This window comes from Papaver somniferum, chromosome 5, assembly GCF_003573695.1.
Source record: "Papaver somniferum cultivar HN1 chromosome 5, ASM357369v1, whole genome shotgun sequence".
Taxonomy (NCBI): domain Eukaryota; kingdom Viridiplantae; phylum Streptophyta; class Magnoliopsida; order Ranunculales; family Papaveraceae; genus Papaver; species Papaver somniferum.
Genome location: NC_039362.1, coordinates 101,453,426 through 101,480,444, shown reverse-complemented (window position 1 = coordinate 101,480,444; position 27,019 = coordinate 101,453,426). Strand labels below are relative to the sequence as shown.

At 32.2% G+C, this 27,019-nt stretch overlaps 2 long non-coding RNA genes across 15 annotated transcripts; one reads left to right on the top strand and one right to left on the bottom strand.

The window, feature by feature from the left end:
- The first annotated feature begins 4,777 nt into the window (after positions 1-4,777).
- On the top strand, positions 4,778-9,120 carry LOC113282320. Of its 3 annotated transcripts, XR_003326760.1 has the most exons (7): positions 4,778-4,984; positions 5,746-5,839; positions 6,122-6,995; positions 7,190-7,273; positions 8,084-8,148; positions 8,306-8,553; positions 8,654-9,120. It is a non-coding gene; the product is annotated as an uncharacterized LOC113282320 (long non-coding RNA). The 3 variants fall into 3 exon arrangements; XR_003326759.1 differs by having other exon boundaries at positions 7,190-8,148; XR_003326758.1 differs by having other exon boundaries at positions 6,122-7,273.
- Positions 9,121-22,497: 13,377 nt separating this feature from the next.
- On the bottom strand, positions 22,498-26,415 carry LOC113277691. 12 transcript variants are annotated; one of them, XR_003325059.1, is made up of 7 exons: positions 26,323-26,415; positions 26,132-26,161; positions 25,923-26,013; positions 25,219-25,254; positions 25,055-25,093; positions 22,963-24,918; positions 22,498-22,852 (listed from the first exon to the last, which is right to left on the bottom strand). It is a non-coding gene; the product is annotated as an uncharacterized LOC113277691 (long non-coding RNA). The 12 variants fall into 12 exon arrangements; XR_003325060.1 differs by having other exon boundaries at positions 22,963-24,911; XR_003325064.1 differs by having other exon boundaries at positions 22,963-24,815.
- Positions 26,416-27,019: the final 604 nt, after the last annotated feature.

Genomic DNA, 27,019 nt, shown 5'->3' with positions numbered 1-27,019 from the left:
TAAAAGTGCAATCCAAAAGTTGTTGATTATGAAGGAACAATAATCTCTTCTCCAGCGAAAGTAATCAGAGGGAGATATGGTAGATTATTTTCTAGGTTATTACCGATATTCAGTTTTGAAAAGTACATGACTAAATGAACAGTCTGGAACAACTCTGGAAGTAATCAGGGGGAGATGCCGACATCAGGGGAGGATCCAAGGATATGATGTCGACATAATTTACTTCGAAATTGAAGTTGTGTTGTACTCTTTTTCCCTTCGATCGAGAATAGTTTTTCCCAAAGGGTTTTGTTACTCGACAAGGTTTTTAGCGAGACAATACTAAAAACATCAAGTATGTTGAACGTTGAAGACATAAAGATCGCGTTGATATTACTGAAAATATCTGATAGTCCGTTAAGCAACGTAACTTCCAGAATCAACAACATGGTCTTATAAACATTCAAGTCACAAAAGTAAAGTGTGATAAACTCCTTTTGACTGCATTAGACTAATGAAAATTGTCTAACATCAGGGGGAGCATCTAATGGTGTGTTGAACTATTTTCCTTCACCGAGGTTAGTTTTTCCCACAGGTTTTTTTTTACTCGGCAAGGTCTTTAATGAGACAACAACAAACACCGAGAATGTAATTTCCCAACTAAGGTTATTGTCTTTCCCATGAGGATTTTCTGCCTTAGGAGTTGTAAAGCAACTAGTCAGCTTCAACGGAGCAAAGTGATCATCTGCAACAAATCACCTTTACTTGCATCTTTCACGTTGTACTCTTTTCCCTTAGTCAAGGTTTTATCCCACTGGGTTTCCTTGTCAAGGTTTTAATGAGGCAACGTATACGAATCCAACTATGTTCTAAGTTTCTTTAGTATTGTACTCTTTTTCTTTAATTCAGGTTTTGTTCCTCTGGGTTTTCCTGATAAAGTTTTAACGAGGCAATTAACTTAGACTCGTCAATCTTTGAAGATCGTATTGCATGTGATGAACTACATGTAAAGTACGAGACAACATGTGAAGTACTACATATGAAGAGTTGTACCAATTTTTTATCCCTATGGGTTTTTTCCTTGTCAAAGTTTTAATGAGGCAATTGATATTGGCACAAGTCATCAAGGAGAGAACGACATATGAATAACTACATTCGAAACACTATATGTGAAGCAATGCGTACGAAGTTCTGTTGAAACGCACAAGGAGGAGTGTTAAAGGGCCCATGTCCATGGACGTGCGGTCCAAAACAGAAGTCCTTTGGTTTCCCCTTTACTCTTTTGGTTTACCCTCTCCATGTATATACAAGATAATCTATCTACGTAACGAGATGAGTCCTTATCAATGAAACCCTTCTCTTTTCTCTGCCTCTTCCTTTTTCCTTGTTATTCTACTGCAAAAGGCGGTGGTTTATTGGGCTAGAGGGGAGACATTATTTTTCTACATTATTTGTCACTTTTTGTTTAACATTTGAACCCATTTATCAGTGTAAATAATATGTAACACTATTTAGTGTAACATAATTAATTATAAATTAAATAAAATAAAATTACGATTTATTGTTACACTTTTTAAAGATGTCACACAAATTTGTGTAACAACTGTTATCACACTAATTAGTGTAACAGTTCAGTGCTACAAATTACCCAATTTGGTGTAGTGATCCCACTACCACTACTTCTTCCACCACCACACCATGAACGTCATCACTCCACCATTATCCCCAATGCTGATATACCACCTCCACACACCATCACAACCACCATTAATGTCTACTGATTTAATATAAGATAAATTTATATGTACTGTATTAATGAAAGTATATTTATTTGATTAATTAAACAAACATTTATTATGAAATACTAATAGGACATTTATTATTGAAAGTTAATTAAACTGATCATTTTGCGGCCGTAGATTTAGCTTTTCCAATTACGAATCCTGGACGCTCTTTATCTTGCCTAAGTTGTCCAAACTATGCTGTATAAGCTAGAAATCTATACAGATAGAAATGTAGAATCCAACGGCTGAAATTACTTGATAAAACACGATCCATTTTTAGACTGCCCATTTTTGAAACCACATATGGTGTGAGTAAGCTACACACTACGAAAATCAAAATACGCGGGCATGATTAATGTGTGACAAAATTGTATGGTCATAATTGTATGGCAAGTATAGATTTTCATTTGGTATTATAATTTATTCCTACTAATTGAAGATTAATTAGTCAGACTAGTTTGAAACCCGTGCTACGCAACATGACTGTTGGAGTTTTTTTTATATTGTTGGTTTATATCCACTTAGGCGGGGCTTCGTCCCGTCCCGGTCCCAATAAGAGTTCAAGTAGGCTAATATAAAATTACTATCCAACGAATTGAAATTAACAATTAAAACCATGTAATTGTAAATTTCTGATAATCAAAAGTGTAATATTGTTCTATTATAAAAATCTCACATGATTTAAAAACTAATTTCAAGCAATCAAATGAAGCAGTAATCAATTCTTCAAATCTAGCTTACAAAGCATAGTTTGGACAACTTAGGCAAGATAAAGAGCGGTCAGGATTCATTCTTGGGAAAGCTAAATTTATGGCTGTAAAATGATCAGTTTAATTAACTTTCAATAATGAATGTTATATTGTAGTATTTCATAATAAATGTTTGTTTAATTAATCAAATAAATATACTTTCATTAATTAATACAATACATAATAAAATTATCTTATATTATAGACATTAATGGTGGTTATGATGGTGGGCGGGGTTGGTGGATCGGCGGTGGGTATAATGGTGGTGGGTGTTGGTGAGAATGGTGGACTGATAACATTAATGGTGGTGGTGGTGGAAGAAGTAGTGGTAGTGGGATGAAAAAGGTGTCCTAAAGTAGATAAATTACTTAGTTACCTTTGGTTAATTTTTTTATTTGATATTAATTTTTAAATTTATATTTCTTTTATTTCTTTTTATTTTTTTAAAATTTAAAATAATACTTTCATTAATAAAGTACATAATAAATTTATATTATACTAAATCAGTGGACATTAATAGTGGTTGTGATGGTGGGAGGGGGTGGTGGATCATCGATGGGGATAATGGTGGTGGGTGTTGGACGTGAGAATGGTGGAGTGATGACGTTAATGGTGGTGGTGTTGGAAGAAGTAGTGGTAGTGGGATGAGAAATGTATCCTAAAGTATATAAATTACTTAGTTACCCTTGGTTATTTTTTTATTTCATATTAGTTTTTAAATTATTTTTTTTTTAAATTAAAATAAATATTATAGGCTAGATTTTTGTCGGGTGGGGACAAGAAAGAAATTGAACGGTTGAGGACTATAAAGAAACCAAGCTCATTATGAAAGTAAGATACCAAACCAAGATAAAGCACGGTTGTAATTGAAAAATTATCTTGCATAAAAAGATGTCTCAGAGGGATTTATTAGAAAACAAAAGAGCAAACGTTTACAATGAGTTGATTGGTAGCCGAGCGACAAGCTGGGCACCAATCCTTTTTGACATCTAAAAAATATTTACACTCAAACTGTAAATAATGTTTTGTTTTGCATACCATACGAAAATAGTAAATTTCATATACATATGTATTATTTTTATTATATACATATGTATTATTTTTATTATTTATACGAAAATAACTGTAAAATTATTCTTTTACGTATTAATCTACTAAATTTTGCATTTGGACAAGTTAGACAAGATAACAGCGGTTGAGATTTGTTTGGGAAAAAGATATATCAATGGTTGTAGTTGTTTATATCATTATTGTATCATTAACTTCACATAATATATATTTTACTAATCCCTCATTATAATTTTTTCATTAAATATATTTTGATTAAATAAATAATAAATTTGTTAATAATCATTACGGATGATCTGGGTGGTCTTTGTGAGTGGTGGTGCATGGAACCGGTGACGATAGTGCAGGTGGTGTAAAAGGTAGTGGTGATGGGGGTTCCGGGGATGGTAGTGCAGGTGCTCGGTGTGTTAGTGGCAATGTTTATTCTATGTCATTATGATATAATGAACATTATTATGGAAGTTGTGGTTGATTTTCTTAACGTGAAGATAAGATGGTTATTAATGCAAAAGAAACAATTGTACAAGTTGACCACAATTTTCTCCGAAAAACAACCCGAGAAAAACCCAGCGACGATAGGGATAGTAAAGGTTTTTAGTTGGTCACACTACATGTTTCACCCGATGATTTTTTCGAGACAAATATTTAGGTCAACCTAGCAATTCCCAGGAAAACACAACAAAACACAGAGAAAATTGTGATTTTATATAGAGCCGACAAAAAAAATGATAAAAGTTAAAATTGACATAACTTTTTTACTTACTATGGAGGCCGTGCCGTTGCGACACGGGTGAAATTCTAATAAACTATAAAATAAATCAATCTAACTAATCTCAAAAGTAAAATAGTTTAACTATCAAGAATATAAAGCACATCTTGACTAAGTTTGTCTGTGTAAGTGGTGGTCCAGATTTCATCTTGCAAGACATAAATCTACAGCTGTGGTGCTCCCATGAAACGCTTCTCTCACACATTTTTTTTTGTTTTATTTCATTGCAAAACAAAACGCCTTTCTCTCATGATTTATAGGGGATACCGGTCCTAATAGGAACTGATACCATTTCATATAAGACAAAAAAAATATTAAGTGATCTTTACCGTTGGATCGATGAAATGGTATTAGCCCCTAGTAGGACTGATATCCCCTTTATAAATCATGTTCTCTCTAATGGCTCTTCCCCTTCATCTTCTTCCATTTACGTCTACATGGGAGATCACATATGGATAAATCTACGGCAGTCATTTTTCTTATGGAACACAAAATTAAACCCGGATAACCTCACCATTAGCTTTGAGATCGAGAAAAGGAGGGAGGCAGAGAGTTTACACTTGCAGACAGTCCTTCGACTTCTTCTTTCGAATTCAAGAGATGATTTTGGATCTGTGTTGAATCATGCCATAGCTGTAAGTGGTCTTCTGTATCTTTCTTCCCTTTCAATATTTAAACAATATTTTCTTCTATTTTTGTGCATGTTGTAATTGATCATAAAACTTATCCATATTGTTTCCATTTCCAAAGCTAAGTTCCATCGAAAGAATTCTGCTAATTACCCATACAATTTTTGATTAGGATTATTTTTGCTCCACCTTTTCTTCTGAACAATCTGTTTTTGATTACTATGAATTGTTTATTTGATAATTAAGAAGATATACTCCCTTTACCTTTTTTTTATCGACAATGATACTCCCTTTTACTAGAAAAAAAAGGTAAAGTCAACCTAATTGTTGTAGCTGCATTTTGGGAACAAAAATTGAAAAGTGTTGTTAGGCCTATCTAGAAAGAAGAAATCCAATCGTTTTGATGGATTTGAGATTAAAAGATAAAATCGATCAAAGTTAAATGATACATTGATCAAGGATCTAGAAATCACGTGTGCTTCATCATTCGTATATCCTGTGCAACATCCATATATCCTGTGCAACATCCATCTTCCGATAATCACAAGTCTCTGTCCATGGGATCCGATTTCTGCAGCTCTTTTTTTTTCTTTTTTTTCTTTCAATTCTAGGGTTTATTTGAGCTTTCCATTCAATTTTTTATTTATTTATATTTATTCAATATTGCATAGGATTAGGTCGTCTTCTTTAGGTGTGATTCTAAAAAGTTCTATGATCATAATAATTTATAAAGTTTTGGTGATTTAATTAAGGTGATTTGTCAACAGGGAAAGACTACTTATTTCCTTCCAATGTTCGAGAAAAAGCTTGAAAATGAGTTTCTGCAGAGTAACGTTATGATCCAATCAGATGAGTGATAAGGTGAGTATTGTTATTTGCTCATTCATAAGAATTTTTAATGATAGTGGTGGAGGAATTTTACATATTTTGATGTCATTTGTTTTATCGATATCCTTGATCTTTTAAACATATTTGGGTAAACTCTCAACAGGTTGGTGAACATTTATTATTCAAAGCTACTGATTCGTTTAGAGCTCTCAACGTTGCAACAGCACACTTGAGAAGATGCTTACTGTTAGAAATTTAAATGTCATTTATATACTTAATGGCATAATCATGTAAATCTATGGTGCTTGATTGCAGGGACGTTTGATGTGTCAGTCGAGAAACCGTAGCTTAATTGCAACGAACTATCGAAAGCGTAACACAGTGATGCTAACGCAGATGTAAGACCTCTTACCTTAAAGTATTAACATAAATTCTGACTAGATGTGTTCAAATAATATCAACAACAATGAGTTTTACATAAGCAAAGAACTCAGCACAAAGGAGGCGCCACGAACAAGAAAGCTCGCATTACAACAACTAACTTATGGTGGAAGGAACTTACAGTAATTGAAAAAATAATTCTTATGTTCAAAAATAATATAAAACATGGAAATATATTGCATTATCTGCATTACAGTGCACCATAAAGGAGTTCATTTGGCGCAGACTGTACATCAGAGAAACACCAATCACTCCAATCTTGGTTGGTTGCTTTCTTACTAAATTCTTCCTTTCAATATTCGTGACTTGAGAAGGGAGGCACTAAGGTATACAACCTTGGAGCGTACTTTCTTTAGCATTGGTTTTGTTGTTTCTCTAAGTGCAAATAATTGGTGATGTCGGCAACTATGGTCACACAAAATGTAAATCCATGGTTAAGGAACCGTTGCCAAGGTATGTTATATAAGATTTAACTTTCTATGACTCAATAAGTTCTCTTTTCCCTGAAACAATTAAACCTAATTCTTAATGCAAAGGATTACACAGCCATTCGGGATGTTTAAGAAATGATTTCACTCAGGTGCATGTAATAACGCTCAAACTGTGGATGTTTAGGATTGGGATCTGATGCCTTTTTATCATCCAATACTACAATACTACAGGAACATGTGTCATACAGGTCATCTAAGTTATGAGCCAAATTGAGGTCAAATTGTCCACCCTTTTTAATCTTGAGAAGATATTTTTGGTAATGATATTTCCATGTAATTGCATATGTTTAGGCTTATTTTGACTCTTTCTTGGATATAATAATGGTACGCATTGATTAAGGTTGAAATGATTTCTCTTTCTTATAATTGTACTTATAGATGACTTCAATTTTACTTTATAGATGAGTGATTTTTACCCATAATAAGAAGTAGTAACATATATTGTTTTCAGTAAAACAGGTTTTTGGGGCAGCAACTTAATCAAAGGTAACAGGTCAACAAGTGAGAATGCAAATATAAGTAGATCTTTCTGAAGGTAAGAATGAGTTTGAACCAGTTGAAAACATCAAATGGGACTGTCTGTATTTATTTATTTTATATGATTTTATGAACAAGAAATTTTAGTGCTCAAATGGTAGTGTAGGAAAATGCATAGAGCCTATGTATACTGCGTTAGATTAGTTTTGTCGTAGTTTTATTAGCACGTCAAATTATTCGTTTGTCAGTTAAATTATGTTTTTAATTGAATGATGGACTTACATTTTAGTTTACATTATGCGTGTGACGTGGTGCGTTTTTGATTTCAATGAAGTCCATTATTCAATTGGGTACTTGGTTTCCCAAAATTCTTTGTTTAGTTAAACTTGGAAGGTTGATAACTTGACATCCATGTATACATGTGATAGGTTCTATTTACTTAAATTCCACGAGAAATTATGTTTTTTTCCTTTACCGGTTTCTGTCATACAATAACTTGAATAAGTTATTAAATAAAGGAACTGATCCATTGATTTCTGCTCAGTTCTTAGAAATCCCATCAGTAACACGCAGTATCCATAGCGGAGCATGTGAAAGTGTAATGAGGAAGTAATTGTGTATTCAGTGATACATCTTTTTAATTCTAAATGAATTTGATAGCCAGCATAGACGTAGGCACGGATTATTTAAACTGCATATTTTTTCTTAGGTTTGTTCAATGTCTTCCTGTTCCTAATTCATTGTACCTGGAACATAATTTTTTGATGTTGTCTTTATTCATTTGGATATTATTTTTACGTATGGGATTACATGGCGCACGAATCTTGAGGAATGCTTTCTTAAGTGGGTTTTAATGATCCATTACCAGATGATTCCTCTCTGCCTCACATTTGGTGTCCCAAGCCACAATCAACTTTAGACATTAGACAACAGGTTAGTATCATCGGCAGTGGTTATTAGGGTTTACAATTTTATAATTTCCTGGTAATGACACTGTTGCAACAATTTTTTTTGTATCCAAATGTTTCTTTCTTTCTTTTTTTCCTTTTTTTTTTCAAGTCAGGGGTTAGTGAATCCACTTTACTTCCAGCCCTTGCAGATAGGAAATATTGTATTACCCAGCCAGGAAATATGCAGCCTTCGCAACGGTTGCAGGGTCAGGGCCAGAGCTCACAAAGCCATAAGCAACAACACGTCCACTGCAGCGGCTGAGCCGCTGTGGTCTTATGAATATTTGATAGGTTAAAATGATTTGCATTCCAGCAGATAGGTTATGTTGACAATATGACTTGCGCGAAATCTTGAATTATGTCCTTTTCTCTGATGAACATAACAATGGTAGGCTGGATTGATTTTGATAATGTTTCAGTATGTAGGCTTTTAAGCTGATTGTTTTTGCAGACAACTAATAATGTAAAGAGTGATGTTCATGTTGCAGAGATCAAATTCTTTGTACAAGGAGGCTTCAGTATCAGTAAGGCATTTGTTGGTTAGAATGATATCTTTTTGGTGACTTCACAACTAATACTGCATAACCTTATACCCAGCTAGAAAAGTAATGGTTCCCTTTTTTCGGTCTTGGTTCGTGGATAATTGATTTAAATATTACAATTTCTACATTCTGTTGTTGCTCATAAAATATGGGGAATGTAGCTGAGGATGGACCGACAAAACTCATGGCCCATGTTTCCAGTTTACCTAGACTGAACAAATCATCAAGGAAAACTGAGAGTTTAACTATTGCATAGGATTGAATTTTGTACTGCAGTAGAAAACTACAATTTTTAACTCCATTATTAATGATGATCTTTAGAATGTACACTATTGGAGTATCATGTTTCATCACCAAACTCATATCTTCATGAATAATATCAAATACTTGATCTTTTACTTGGTTGGCGTTTAAAGGCTTTGCAACTTTTAATATTCACAAGTGATAATTGTTTTGCTTTCGTTCTTCTTCTTATCTTTCAGTGATTTCAAACCTTCTGTACCTCTTCCTTTGATCAATAAATTCTTCTTTATTGATCAAACCAATAAATAAATAACAGTACTCTCCAACAGACAAAACGAGGAAAAAAAAGAAATTCTAGGTAAAGTAAGTCGTAAACAACACTGTAACCAACAGACTAACAACGGCACGGGTTAACCCCTAGTAAATATTAAAGCGTAATTAGATTTTTTTAGTATTTTATCCGTGCTACATACCGGGTATGATGAGAATTGATCCCATTTGGTGAGGCGGATTTTCGCCGCGCAGCTGTTTAAGAAGAACGCGAAATTGGGGATAAAAAAACTAATTGGGGGATATAGATTACTTCCCCCAACCCATGGTGTGTGCTAAGGGGTGATTTTTGGGTATGAAAATACTAAAATACTCTTTGCTCAAAATAAAAATAAAAATCAAAAAACTTAAAATCAAAAAACAAAATCACATCCCCATTTATCCCACTCTCTTTCAAATTAGAGTTTCCCCATTCCCTTTCAAACTCTAAATTTTCCCCACTCCCTTTCAAATTCTGTTCTCTTTTAAATTTTCCCCATTTCCCCACTCCCTTGAAAACGATTTTTTTTTTATCATTCGGAAGCGATGAGGACCATGCCGATAGTGATGAATACCATGCCGGTATTGATGAAGACCATGGCGGAAGTGATGAAGACCATGCCGGAAGTGATGAAGACATGCTGGAAGTGATGAAGACCAATGCCGGCATAGATGAAGACCATACCGGTAGTGATGAAGACCATGTCGGCATACATGAAGGCATGCCGGTAGTGATGAAGACCATGTCGGAAATAAATTTTTTTTACATCGACGGAATTGATGAATATCATGCCGGAATTGATGAAGACCATTCCGGAAAATGGTGCCGGCATACTTGGTAACTAACATTCAATGCCGGAACTGAGTGCCAGCATGCTCGATAGAAGTCTATCAATGCCGGTAGTCAAGTGAAAATTTTTTGAAGTTTCCTGGATACTTTTCATCATGTGCCGGCGTAGAGATTTAAGCAACATATTATGCCGGCATAGATACCGGCATGGTCGAGAATTAACTGACTGTGCCGGAAGTGGACTGATTAAAACCAAAAAATTTAGTTTTTGAAGATCAAAACCAAAAAAATTTGTAACGGGACTTTGTCAAACATTTATGAAAATTTCCAACAAATGCCGGCATGGTTTTTTAGGTTGAATAAAATGCCGGCACCGAGCTATTTCAGCTGCAACAATGGTGGATTCAAAAAAAAAAAAAAAATTCAACCTCTTAGCAGCAATTCTCTCTTCACAATCGTCCTCCACTTTCACCATAAAAAGTTCCCTCTCAAAAAAAATTCCATCTTTCTACGCTCATCTCATTCACCCAAATACAAATACAAATACACACTAATCATTTAACAAATACTTAAGATTTTTACTAATTATTATTAACCACTAAACCTGATTAGTGAGGGGTAAATTAGGATTTAAAAAAATACTTAGATAAGGGGTGACCCTGATTTGATATTTGGATCCAGTTTTTGTCTTTTTCCTCTATCCCCCAATTAGTTTTTTTATCCCCCAATTTCGCGTTCTTTAAGAAGGGGTACCAATTAACAAATGCAGTACACCAATTATCATTTAGTAGATTAAATGTGCAACCAAATTCACCAATTACAAATTGTTTAAACTTTTGGACATTAAAAAATCCTCTTAAAGAAAATACAGTTGAAAAATTACACTAACCTTTGGAATCAGTAAACTTCATGGCATTGCCAATATCAGTACTCTAAAAATTATTCGTAAGGCTAGATTTGAAGTTTGTTACTCAAAGTAGCACTACACCTACCATTATTCTTGCTAGATTTTAGAATACATATTTCTTGGCTAATCAACTTTTGGAACTTAAAAGTAAAGAAACAAAGTCGTAATAATATTCTATCCTAAAATCCTAATAAGGACTTCTAGTTCGGCTAAATCATGTTTGTATTTCACCCTCTATACACTACACCATCTGCCTTACGTACCATATCACACAATTCTGTTAAGAATCAAACAACCAATTCAACTGCTCTTTCAGAGTCCAACTCGCCTCAATAAAACAAAAAAATTACACTCACTATATAGTAATATCAATAGTGGGTATAAGAGATACTAAGTAAATAATAATATAAAATATGTTGCAAAATAATGCAAACATATGAAGTGCTTCCCGTCGAAGATAATGTAATCAAAAAAATATACTGACATGTTTTTATTCAGAAATCATATATTAGATATCTTAAAAAAATGATATCAATATTAAATATATTGCAAACTCTAAATAGTGCAAAGAATATGAAGTGCTTCCCGTCGAAGATGATGTAATCAAGAAAATGCACCGATATATCTTTCTTCATAAATCATATACTTGTGTTAAGACAATAAGCGACCAAATCAATTGCTCTTCCAGGATCCAACTCTTTATAATGAAACGAAAAATCGCGCTCACTATATGGTTGTATCAATATATGATATCAGAGACACTATAAAAAAACATAATATTAATAAAAAAAAATAGATGGCCAATTATACATAGTAAAAATCATATCTTCAGAAATCATATATTTGAGATACTAAAAAAATGATATCCATGTTAAATGTATTGCAAACTATAAATGGTGCAAAGCATATGAAGTGCTTCCCGTCGAAGATGATGTAATCAAGAAAATGCACCGATATATCTTTCTTCATAAATCATATACTTGTGTTAAGAACCAATAAGCGACCAAATCAATTGCTCTTCCAGGCTCCAACTCTCTATAATTAAACGAAAAATCACACTCAATATATGGTTGTATAAATGTATTAGAGACACTATTAAGAGAAGAAATATTTGGATATCATTAATTAAAAGAATAGATTGCCAACTCTACACAGTGAAAAGCATATGAACTGCTTCCCGTCGAAGAATATAAAATCAATGAAAAGTACTAATATATCTTTCTTCAGAAATCATATGCTTGCATTAAAAATCAAGCAGCCAACTGAACTTGTCCTCCAAACTCCAACTCCTTATAATTAAATGAAAAATCACATGGCTACATAGTTGTATCAATATTTAATGTTGATATTAAATAGTTTTCTAACTCTAAGTCGTACGAAGCATATGAAGTGCTTCTTGTATAGGAGATGCACTGATATATCTTTCTTCAGAAATCATATACTTTCTTTCAAAATCAAGAGGCCAACTCAATTACTCTTCCATGATCCAATTTCTTGTCACTAAATAAAAAACTACACCCACTATATAGTCATATTGATATATGACATTAGAGACACTAAAAAACACACAAATTGACATAAAATATATAGTTGACTCTAAATAGTGCAAAACATATAAAGGTCTTCCCGTCAAAGAAGATGTAATCAAGAAAACGCATTGATATATCTTTCTTCATGTAATCAAGGAAATACAACCAGTACTACGCACGTACCACATCACACAATTCTGTTAAGAATCGAGCAACCAATTCAACTGCTCTTTCAAACTCCAACTCGCCTCAGTAAAACAAAAAAAGTTACACTCACTATATAGTTATATCAATAGTGGGCATAAGAGATATTAAATAAATAATAATATAAAATATGTTGCAAAATAGTGCAAAACATATGAAGTGCTTCCTGTCGAATATAATATAATCAAAAAAATATACTGACATGTTTTTATTCAGAAATCATATATTAGATATCTTAAAAAAATGATATCAATATTAAATATATTGCAAACTCTAAATAGTGCAAAGAATATGAAGTGCTTCCCGTCGAAGATGATGTAATCAAGAAAATGCACCGATATATCTTTCTTCATAAATCATATACTTGTGTTAAGAACCTATAAGCGACTAAATCAACTGCTCTTCCAGGATCCAACTCTTTATAAGGAAACGAAAAAATCACGCTCATTATATGGTTGTATTAATATATGATATCAGAGACACTATAAAAAACATAATATTAATAAAAAAAAAGATGGCCAATTATACATAGTGAAAAGCATATGAAGTGCTTCCCTTCGAATAACATGTAATCAATATATCTTTCTTCAGAAATCATATATTTGAGATACTAAAAAAATGATATCCATGTTAAATGTATTGCAAACTATAAATAGTGCAAAGCATATGAAGTGCTTCCCGTAGAAGATGATGTAATCAAGAAAATGCACTGATATATCTTTCATCGTAAATCATATAGTTGTGTTAAGAACCAATAAGCGACCAAATCAATTGCTCTTCCAGGCTCCAACTCTCTATAATTAAACGGAAAATCACACTCAATATATGGTTGTATCAATATATTAGAGACACTATTAAGAGAAAAAATATTTGGATAATATTAATAAAAAGAATAGTTTGCCAACTCTACATAGTGAAAAGCATATGAACTGCTTCCCGTCGAAGAATATAAAATCAATGAAAAGTACTAATATATCTTTCTTCAGAAATCATATACTTGCGTTAAGAATCAAGCAGGCAACTGAACTGGACCTCCAAACTCCAACTCCTTATAGTTAAATGAAAATTCACATGACTATATAGTTGTATCAATAACCAATGTTAATATTGAATAGTTTGTTAACTCTAAGTCGTACGAAGCATATGAAGTGCTTCTTGTCAAGGAAATGCACTGATATATCTTTCTTCAGAAATAATATACTTGCTTTCAAAATCAAGAGGCCAACTCAACTACTCTTCCAGGCTCCAATTTCTTGTCACTAAATAAAAAACTACACCCACTATATAGTCGTATTGATATATGACATTAGATACACTAAAAAACACACAAATTGACATAAAATATATAGTTAACTCTAAATAGTGCAATATATATAAAGTACTTCCCGTCAAAGAAGATGTAATCAAGGAAACACATTGATATATCTTTCTTCATGTAATCAAGGAAATACAACCAGTACTACGCACATATCAGATCACACAATTCCGTTAAGAATCAAGCAACCAATTCAACTGCTCTTTCAAACTCCAACTCGCCTCAGTAAAACAAAAAAAAATTACACTCACTATATAGTTATATCAATAGTGGGTATAAGAGACATTAAATAAATAATAATATAAAATATGTTGCAAAATAGTGCAAAACATATGAAGTGCTTCCCGTCGAAGATAATGTAATCAAAAAAATATATTGACATGTTTCTATTCAGAAATCATATATTAGATATCTTAAAAAAATGATATCAATATTAAATATATTGCAAACTCTAAATAGTGCAAAGAATATGAAGTGCTTCCCGTCGAAGATGATGTAATCAAGAAAATGCACCGATATATCTTTCTTCATAAATCATATACTTGTGTTAAGAACCTATAAGCGACTAAATCAACTGCTCTTCCAGGATCCAACTCTTTATAATGAAACGAAAAATCACGCTCATTATATGGTTGTATCAATATATGATATCAGAGACACTATAAAAAACATAATATTAATAAAAAAAAGATGGCCAATTATACATAGTGAAAAGCATATGAAGTGCTTCCCTTCGAAGAACATGTAATCAATATATCTTTCTTCAGAAATTATATATTTGAGATACTAAGAAAATGATATTCATGTTAAATGTATTGCAAACTATAAATAGTGCAAAGCATATGAAGTGCTTCCCGTAGAAGATGATGTAATCAAGAAAATGCACCGATATATATTTCATCATAAATCATATAGTTGTGTTAAGAACCAATAAGCGACCAATATTTGTTGTATCAATATATTAGAGACACTATTAAGAGAAGAAATATTTGGATAATATCAAAAAAAGGAATAGATTGCCAACTCTACATAGTGAAAAGCATATGAACTTCTTCCCGTCGAAGAATATAAAATCAATGAAAAGTACTAATATATATTTCTTCAGAAATCATATACTTGCGTTAAGAATCAAGCAGGCAACTGAACTGGTCCTCCAAACTCCAACTCCTTATAGTTAAATGAAAATTCACATGACTATATAGTTGTATCAATATCCAATGTTAATATTGAATAGTTTGCTAACTCTAAGTCGTACGAATCATATGAAGTGCTTCTTGTCAAGGAGACGCACTGATATATCTTTCTTCAGAAATCATATACTTGCTTTCAAAATCAAGAGGCCAACTCAACTACTCTTCCAGGCTCCAATTTCTTGTCACTAAATAAAAAACTACACCCACTATATAGTCGTATTGATATATGACATTAGATACACTAAGAAACACACAAATTGACATAAAATATATAGTTAACTCTAAATAGTGCAATACATATAAAGTACTTCCCGTCAAAGAAGATGTAATCAAGGAAACACATTGATATATCTTTCTTCATGTAATCAAGGAAATACAACCAGTACTACGCACATATCAGATCACACAATTCTGTTAAGAATCAAGCAACCTATTCAACTGCTCTTTCAAACTCCAACCCGCCGCAGTAAAACAAAAAAAATTACACTCACTATATAGTTATATCAATAGTGGGTATAAGAGATATTAAATAAATAATAATATAAAATATGTTACAAAATAGTGCAAAACATATGAAGTGCTTCCCGTCGAAGATAATGTAATCAAAAAATATACTGACATGTTTTTATTCAGAAATCATATATTAGATATCTTAAAAAATGATATCAATATTAAATATATTGCAAACTCTAAATAGTGCAAAGAATATGAAGTTCTTCCCGTTGAAGATGATGTAATCAAGAAAATGCACCGATATATCTTTCTTCATAAATCATATACTTGTGTTAAGAACCTATAAGCGACTAAATCAACTGCTCTTCCAGGATCCAACTCTTTATAATGAAACGAAAAATCACGCTCACTATATGGTTGTATCAATATATGATATCAGAGACACTATAAAAAACATAATAATAATAAAAAAAAGATGGCCAATTATATATAGTGAAAAGCATATGAAGTGTTTCCCTTCGAAGAACATGTAATCAATATATCTTTCTTCAGAAATCATATATTTGAGATACTAAAAAAATGATATCCATGTTAAATGTATTGCAAACTATAAATAGTGCAAAGCATATGAAGTGCTTCCAGTCGAAGATGATGTAATCAAGAAAATGCACTGATATATCTTTCATCATAAATCATATAATTGTGTTAAGAACCAATAAGCGACCAAATCAATTGCTCTTCCAGGCTCCAACTCTCTATAATTAAACGGAAAATCACACTCAATATATGGTTGTATCAATGTATTAGAGACACTATTAAGAGAATAAATATTTGGATAATATCAATAAAAAGAATAGATTGCCAACTCTACATAATGAAGAGCATATGAACTTCTTCCCGTCGAAGAATATAAATTCAATGAAAAGTACTAATATATCTTTCTTCAAAAATCATATACTTGCGTTAAGAATCAAGCAGGAAACTGAACTGGTCCTCCAAACTCCAACTCCTTATAATTAAATGAAAATTCACATGACTATATAGTTGTATCAATAACCAATGTTAATATTGAATAGTTTGCTAACTCTAAGTCGTACGAAGCATATGAAGTGCTTCTTGTCAAGGAAATGCACTGATATATCTTTCTTCAGAAATCATATACTTGCTTTCAAAATCAAGAGGCCAACTCAACTACTCTTCCAGGCTCCAATTTCTTGTCACTAAATAAAAAACTACACCCACTATATAGTCGTATTGATATATGACATTAGATACACTAAAAAACACACAAATTGACATAAAATATATAGTTAACTCTAAATAGTGCAATATATATAAAGTACTTCCCGTCAAAGAAGATGTAATCAAGGAAATACATTGATATATCTTTCTTCATGTAATCCAGGAAATACAACCAGTACTACGCACATATCAGATCACACAATTCCGTTAAGAATCAAGCAACCAATTCAACTGCTCTTTCAAACTCCAACTCGCCTCAGTAAAACAAAAAAAATTACACTCACTATATAGTTATATCAATAGTGGGTATAAGAGACATTAAATAAATAATAATATAAAATATGTTGCAAAATAGTGCAAAACATATGAAGTGCTTCCCGTCGAAGATAATGTAATCAAAAAAATATAGTGAAATGTTTTTATTCAGAAATCATATATTAGATATCTTAAAAAATGATATCAATATTAAATATATTGCAAACTCTAAATAGTGCAAAGAATATGAAGTGCTTCTCGTCGAAGATGATGTAATCAAGAAAATGCACCGATATATCTTTCTTCATAAATCATATACTTGTGTTAAGAACCTATAAGCGACTAAATCGAGTGCTCTTCCAGGATCTAACTCTTTATAATGAAACGAAAAATCACGCTCACTATATGGTTGTATCAATATATGATATCAGAGACACTATAAAAAAACATAATATTAATAAAAAAAATGGCCAATATACATAGTGAAAAGCATATGAGGTGCTTCCCTTCAAAGAACAAGTAACCAATATATATTCCTTCAGAAATCATATAGTTGAGATACTAAAAAAATGATATCCATGTTAAATGTATTGCAAACTACAAATAGTGCAAATCATATGAAGTGCTTCCCGTCGAAGATGATGTAATCAAGAAAATCCACCGATATATCTTTCATAATAAATCATATAATTGTGTTAAGAACCAATAAGAGACTAAATCAATCGCTCTTCCAGGCTCCAACTCTCTATAATTAAACGGAAAATCACACTCAATATATGCTTGTATCAATGTATTAGAGACACTATTAAGAGAAGAAATATTTCGATAATATCAATAAAAAGAATAGATTGCCAACTCTACATAGCGAAAAGCATATGAGCTGCTTCCCGTCGAAGATTATAAATTAAATGAAAAGTATTGATATATTTTTCTTCAGAAATCATATACTTGCGTTAAGAATCAAGCAGCCAACTGAACTGGTCCTCCAAACTCCAACTCCTTATAGTTAAATGAAAACTCACATGACTATATAGTCGTATCAATATCTAATGTTAATATTAAATAGTTTGCTAACTCTAAGTCGTACGAAGCATATGAAGTGCTTCTTGTCAAAGAGATGCACTGATATATCTTTCTTTATAAATCATGTACTTGCTTTCAAAATCAAGTGGCCAACTCAACTACTCTTCCAGGCTCCAATTTCTTGTCACTAAATAAAAAACTACACCCACTATATAGTCGTATTGATATATGACATTAGAGACACTAAAAAACACACAAATTGACATAAAATATATAGTTAACTCTAAATAGTGCAAAACATATAAAGTGCTTCCCGTCAAAGAAGATGTAATCAAGGAAACACATTGATATATCTTTCTTCATGTAATCAAGGAAATACAACCACTACTACGCAAGTACCATATCACACAATTCTGTTAAGAATCAAGCAACCAATTCAACTGCTCTTTCAAACTCCAACTCGCCTCAGTAAAACAAAAAAAATTACACTCACTATATAGTTATATCAATAGTGGGTATAAGAGATACTAAATAAAAAATAATATAAAATATGTTGCAAAATAGTGCAAAATATATGAAGTGCTTCCCGTCGAAGATAATTTAATCAAAAAAATATACCGACATGTTTTTATTCAGAAATCATATATTAGATATCTTAAAAAAATGATATCAATATTAAATATATTGCAAACTCTAAATAGTGCAAAGAATATGAAGTGCTTTCCATCGAAGATGATGTAATCAAGAAAATGCACCGATATATCTTTCTTCGTAAATCATATACTTGTGTTAAGAACCAATAGGCGACCAAATCAATTGCTCTTCCAGGATCCAACTCTTTATAATGAAATGAAAAATCACGCTCACTATATGGTTGTATCAATATATGATATCAGAGACACTATAAAAAAACATAATATTAATAAAAAGAAATATATGGCCAATTATACATAGTGAAAAGCATATGAAGTGCTTCCCTTCGAAGAATATGTAATCAATATATCTTTCTTCAGAAATCATATATTTGAGATACTAAAAAAATGATATCCATGTTAAATGTATTGCAAACTATAAATAGTGCAAAGCATATGAAGTGCTTCCCCTCAAAGATGATGTAATCAAGAAAATGCACCGATATATCTTTCTTCATAAATCATACACTTGTGTTAAGAACCAATAAGCGACCAAATCAATTTCTCTTCCAGGCTCACACTCTCTATAATTAAACGGAAAATCACACTCAATATATGGTTGTATCAATGTATTAGAGACACTGTTAAGAGAAGAAATATTTGGATAATATTAATAAAAAGAATAGATTGCCAACTCTACATAGTGAAAAGCATATGAACTGCTTCCCGTCGAAGAATATAAAATCAATGAAAAGTACTAATATATCTTTCTTCAGAAATCATATACTTACGCTAAGAATCAAGCAACCAACTAAACTGGTCCTCCAAACTCCAACTCCTTATAGTTAAATGAAAAATCACATGACTATATAATTGTATCAATATCTAATGTTAATATTAAATAGTTTGCTAAATTTAAGTCGTACGAAGCATATGAAGTGCTTCTTGTCAAGGAGATGCACTGATATATCTTTCTTCAGAAATCATATACTTGCTTTCAAAATCAAGAGGCCAACTCAACTACTCTTCCAGGCTCCAATTTCTTGTCACTAAATAAAAAACTACACCCACTATATAGTCGTATTGATATATGACATTAGAGACACTAAAAAACACATAAATTGACATAAAATATATAGTTAACTCTAAATAGTGCAAAACATATAAAGTGCTTCCCGTTAAAAAAGATGTAATCAAGGAAACGCATTGATATATCTTTCTTCATGTAATCAAGGAAATAGAACCAGTACTACGCACCAGGACCGATGGGAATTTTTGATTTGGTGTTCCCGGTACCGTCACCACGCATCTAAAAACTCCAATATATATCTTTCTTTATTAGTATAACTAGTTTGTCACCCGTGCTATGCACGGGTCGATGTCTCGCTATAAAATATTGAATCTATTATCTATATTTCAAAATAGTTTCATATAAAGAAAAATAATATCTTATCAAAATGCTAATAAAACATTGAATAAACTAATAAAAACCAATAAATATTTATGGACTTTAGATCTTTAATTATAAACTAAAACAAATAATAAAACTGCATCACAATTATTCAAAAAGTCAATGTAATTAAGAAATTTAGTTTGCATCATGATTGTGATAAATTAATCTAAATATTATTGGATATTTAATTTAGTAATGAGTAAATTGACTATAATTTAATTATAATAAATTTAGTACTGAATCGTAAATTTAGAACCCGCATTTGGGGCATAATCTTCATGAGTGATGAAAACCATACCGACTGTTTGTACTTTAGCAAATGAATTTTCAATTAAATCATTAATGTTTATTTTTTTTTAGTTGTTTTGTTTTATTTGGACTAAAATTTTTGTTTAGAAAAACCAACTACCATTTTGTTTCAAATGGAGCTCTTAATTTGTTTCGAATTGAGCTCTTAATATTTGAATGAAATGGACAGTGATAGTTTGATTAGCCTTTCTACTATATCAGCATCGAGAACATATGCACTTGTCAAGGATCAAGAGCATTCATCAACTTTGATGTCCAAGTCAAATGAGTCTAAAGTAAAATCAAGAGTTAAATAATAGTATATGCACAAGTTAAATGGAGGCAGCACATGTGAATGAATGGAATTAATCCATCAGATGCAAATGATTTAACTACCAAAATGGAAGTTGAAGTCGGCAACAAAGATGAAGACCATGCCGACAGTTTTTTATTTCCTTTTTATTTCCTTGTTAAAATCTTTAACAATTAGTATAGTCTTTAATTTGTGACCATGCCAACCTTTTACTATCGGCATGGGTACTGGATGAAGGCCATCACAAATCTTGACTTTGATTTTCTTTTTCATCTAAAAATAAATACAACCTAAAATCAATAACTATAATCTATATATTTATCTCACTAATCTAATAATTAATATAATCTAACAACCATAACAACTAATTAAATAAAGGCAATAAGGGGGTTCTTCGATTTTGAAGTATCTCTTTTGTTTAGTATCCCCCAATTTATAGAGGTATCTTCAAATGTAAGGTTCTAAATTTAATATAAGAATTTTATTAAACTGATATGTATATATATTTTTCTTCGTATATGTGGAACAGAATGAATATTTGTCTGTGCACGAAGCACATGGATCATTTTGAACTTGTTGGGTAGGTAAAATATAAATATTCGTCATGTCCTGCATTTCTATTGGCATGGATTACAAAAAAATAGAATTAATATATTACTGACTGTGAAAGTAGCCTTGCACCAATATCCATATTGTGGTAGTACTCTAAAAATGGATTAATTTTACACAATTTGATATTTGTAGTACTGTGCAGGATACCTGCATAAATAAAAAGTGGATTTCTACCTTCTCGGTAGAAAAATGTCAGTCACTCTTAAATGGTCGTTGTTGGTTTCTCTATAATTATACTTTTTTATTAACTCGACTAAGTTACATGGGATTAGCGTCACCACCACTATAACTATACTTTTTTATGTGAGACCTATTTGGACCCTTGAAAATGAGACCTAACTTACGTTATTTGGAACCCAAATGAAGATAGATAGTTAATGAGTATAGAAAAATGAATCAAATTAATGCATGCTTGGCTGTGATTCGTATACACATATATTTCAGTTACCGAATGAGTAAAGTAGGATTTCTTATCAAAAAAAAAGTAGGATTTCTTATACTTGTTTCGTCTATACTACAAAGTGCATCGACTAATTGATTCACTTGGTTGGTTGTGTAGTAGGAATTTTTAATCTAACAGTACGCTATCTATTTGTAATACCAGTGTACTAATTGTAAGATTTGGAACCTATGGTTCATTAATTTTTCCAGAAAATCCGAAAGTTGAAATTGGACGCCTATTATTTCTTGACTTCTTTTCTCAAGTACCAAACTTTTTTCATTTATGTTGTATTTGTGATCTCAAGGCCGCATATGAAATAAATTCATTCATGTTTATACGAATGGGTTCAAGTGTGCTATAAAAAACACCCATTGGTCACTTATTAGCATTAGTAAGCTTGCCCCCACATCCATCACTTCTCGTACAAAGGCAGCAAATAAATAAAAAATTCCAAACTAAAAGTTCAGGTAGAACACTCACATTCACAACCATCATTTCTCTATAGCTTGATCAACTTTAGTCTATTGGAAATCTAAATCTCCTTGAAAACTTGCCACTATTACGTCTAAATTGATCAGAGTTATGCGTAAAATTCCCAAAAACCGGGGCCTTTGACCATCTTTATTGACATTTACTCAAAAAATTTACGTTTTGAAACAATGGTTCAGCATGTAAACTATTTTTGACCTGGGAGGCTTTAATCCTAGCAAGCTAGTACTACTGTATATAATTTTCTCATTGATAATCCAGATTTGTAATAAACCGCAGCAGGAGTTTGAGGTTGGATAATGTTTAATGATTCTTGACGTACTTGAAGTGATGCTCTCGATGTTACCAAATTGTTGAACTGCGCTCATCCATAGCACTTTCTACCTCTGATTTCCTTGTAATAATTGTGACGTCAAGTGATCTTTTAGTATCTTGAAACTCGCTGAAAAACCTCTGAAGTTTAGAAGAATGGAAACAAAGTTTAGTTGAAGAGTTGTGGATGAAATATTTTACGTAGATGATTACCTTAGCGACAAAAAGAAAAGCCAATTACAGATGAGTACCTTAGTAACAGAGATGCAATTGCTAAATCAATCATTTTAGCAAGTCCGCATTTCTTATTCAAGCTATCAACCTGTTAAGTTAATAAAGTTAAGACACACATGAACCATCAAGATATATAATATAATAAAAATTATCAGGTAATTCTCTTTCTCGCCTCTCGGACTGATGCTCTTTGTTTCTCTTGTTGATGTTTAGTGGGTTGATTAGTTGAGAATTTTTCTCTATTCAAGCTATTTATTTTCTTGGATGGAGATGAGACTTGAACGACTCCAGCTGTAGCAACTCCTTGAGATCAAGCGCAACCACCAACACCAAAGGGAGATGATTTTCTTCGATGGAACCATTCTCGATCATCTTTTTCAAGTATATCAAGCCATATACATATACCGGAGTAAGGAGAAACGCAAAAAGAGCTAACCTCCTTTTCAGGATTCCTCTTCCAGGATGGGTTGGATTTATATGTTGGTTGGACATTGCCTGATTTGGATTTATATACTTATAGAAATATTCTTGAGACTTGAACTGGCCGCAATAATTTTTTCCAAGGCTACACTGAGCTAATGATGTTTAAATAAGTAGATCATACTGGTTAGATATTGGCTTACCGGAGGTACGGCGAAAGTTTACTTTGCACCTTTCATTTGTTCTTTAGGTTGTATGCCCATATTTATTCATGAGAAGTTCTATCTGCACCTGCCGGCTATCCTCAATCAGGGATGGCATCAGTTAATTTGTGTCAAGACGACACATTCTTAAAGAAGACAAATGAACACAGTAAGAAATAGAAAAAATAGGGAACACGACCCTTGGAACTCCATAGACCATATTTGCTAGCATCGAATTTACAACATTTTTTAGCATCATAACTATCAGTGCATGACAACACTTTCTTGGTTTAAATTATCTTTTAAGAAAAAAAAATGTATAAGAGGTTGTAAACTTACTTTTTGCATCACCAACTACAAAAACCCATTTGATTGTATGCTTTTTCCTACTTGTCCAAGGTACCGTTGAAACTTTATTACCACGTACTCATTAATTTTATCCAGCGGGATATAAATTCCATGAACTCTCCTGTGGATATATCTGAAAAGTGCATAATGCAATGTTGCTATAAGAGAGTATATCGTACTCTGACTAAAATCCTTCAACCAAAGTCTTTCACCGGATTTGGATACCCACCTATAAAGTCATTTGCTTGTAGATCATGCCATTTGCATTGATCTAGAACATGACAAAAACAGAGCAGCCATGAAAGAAAAAATTAGAGGCCATAGAAGACTCAAAGCTACAAAATTGTGTCAAGGATGTGTTTTTACTTTCAAAAACTAATACAGTAAGGGAGATGATTAAGAAAAATATTAATGGAAAAAAACAGTTAAAATCTAGCTCACTCAATTTTAGTACCTCCCTTAAGCGCCCAACACCCTAGCACCTATGCACAGATGCAAAAAGTGAGCACATACGTACTCTCTTACGCCTGGACTTCCACAACTGATACATTCCACTATATATATTTTTGATGAAAAGTTACTAAACAAATGTCAAAAACTATAACCGACAATATTTACAGTAAAATTTTCTGAAATCTACACATTTAATGGGGATCACAAAATGGAGAAAATAAATAGAGGTGTCATACCAAAATTGAATCGCACAACACTGTTAAAAAGAGTAAGATCTCAAGATATGTTCTCAGATCATAAACTCCAATTAATGGTGTTGGAGATGTTAAGGTCTTACATATAAAGATTTTTCCACTCACGGGTTGAAGCCTTGAAGGAAACGGAAGTGCACCCACCTGGCAGCGGAGAACCAAATGCTCTAGGCAGAAACAAACCATCACCAAATGCTGGAAAATAACGAATAGAGCAACCAAAAGATTGCGCTGATGTTAGAAGTAATTTGAACTCGTGTTCATTGTTCGATTAAATCAAAGGAAAACATCCTGAAACCTTGAAACAAAAACACAAACACTATTTAGACATTTAAAGTATATGGTACAATTTAAGCCAAACACAAACCCTAGAACCCAACACAAACCCTAGAAAAAAAAACAAACAATAAAGATGATTTTTATTGTTACTTTACATTTTAGTATTGGCGCTCATATCATCAGCAAGGCAGCAACTGCAAAATAAAATACAAATCAAAGAAGAACAATGAAGAATCTTAGGAATGCCCAAAAAAATGATTTAAGTCAAACAAAAACCCTAGAAAAAAAAAAAGAAAGATAATTTTTATTCTTATGTTACATTAGTATTGCGCTCCTGTCACCAGGAAGGCAACAACTGCAAAATAAAATACAAACCAAAGAAGAACAAATTAAGAAGAATCTTAGGAATGTCCAAGAAAAAATATTAAGTATCTTTTTACACCGCTTTGGAATAGAATTAAATTTCCACATATATTTTCTTGCAATATTTTTGTCCAAAAATATCGAGCATAACTCGCACTATAGGAATAAAAATAGAAATTATTCTTATTTTATTTTTGTTGGGATAAATAAAATTAAGCAAAAAATATTAAAACTCATTTATAGTTAGAGATTACACTTATTTTACTTTTGCACAGAATACACAATATTATGAAAAAAAAATTCACACTTTTATTGGATGCTTTACAATGAAATACCAACTCTAAGAATCCTGTTTTTTTTTCGTGGGAATAATATCGTTTAATATCTTAGAATTAATGTAATTTTTTCGATTTGAGATTTTCAACATATTCGGCATCTTTTATGTCTAAGGAAAAAATATTCGGTATCTTTTTTATGTCTAAACAGAAAATCATCAAACAAAAAAACAGGTTTTAGGATTTTATACCTTGCATGAGTTTATTATTATAACCACGAAGCTTTCAAATGACAGATATCACATGTAATCTGGATGCCGTAACTATTCATCACAAATATACATACAAAAAAAATGGCAACAAATAGGATGTCACAATTTTATACCTTGCATGTGATTATTAATATGGCCACAAATCTTCAAAATAACGGAGACCAATATCCGTGAAATCTGACTATCGCAGCTGTTGATCATAAACTATTGTTCGCAAACATATGCAAAACAAAAAATATACACATACTTACAAATCCAAAACGAGTATAAACAAAAAAAATACAATTACAAAACAAAAATACCACGGAACAAAATTTATCACCTTATCAATACACGCATCATCGCATGCGTTCTGTGGATTATCAATACACGGCATCATCACATGAGTTCCGTGGATCATAAAATCACCATTAGCAGATATATTGCTAAAAGAACCGATAAATGGAAAGAAAAAAAAAAGGCAAAAGTCTAGCAAAAAAAATAAATAAAACAACAGGAATGATGAGATTTTACCTTTGCTCGATTGCTTTATATAGAGATCATTCAAGTCCAGAATTTCCAGAGAAAAGAATCTCGGTTTAGGGAAAACTACCTTGTTTAGGAAACAACACCATAAAAGTTATGAAACTTTTGTAAATTTTGATACTTACATTTTATTCTCGTATTACCGTAATTATTGGTTGCTCATGAAATCTTAAGGGTTTTTCACAAAAATAGGCCCGTTTTTTTGGTGCTTTTCATTTCTAGGCCACTTTTTTTATTTATTGCTAAAGTAGGGAAGTTTTGACCAAAAGTGATGGATGGAAAGTTAGCACCGTTAGGTGCACTTAAAATGACAAGATAGTCCTTTGAATAGGTTATTTCGACCCAACCAGCTACTATGACTCTTTATACGTCATCACCCAGTGCGTACGTGGAAAGGCCCACGTGACACTGCTTACGTGGCACTCTTATATTCTTCTCCATAATGATAGATGGGTTTTCCATTCACTGAGAAATGACTCTGGCGATCACTCATCATAACGCCAACTCCAGTAGCAGACCGGACTTTGCCACAGAGATTTGTCTTTCCTGATTTACAGAACTTGCATTCCTTGCATTCTGCTTGGTAACAAGGGATAACATGGTCCCCAGGTTGAACTTCAGTAACTCCTTCACCAACACTCTCACCAACCCTGTCCATGTAAATTTTAACACACACAAGTTCCAG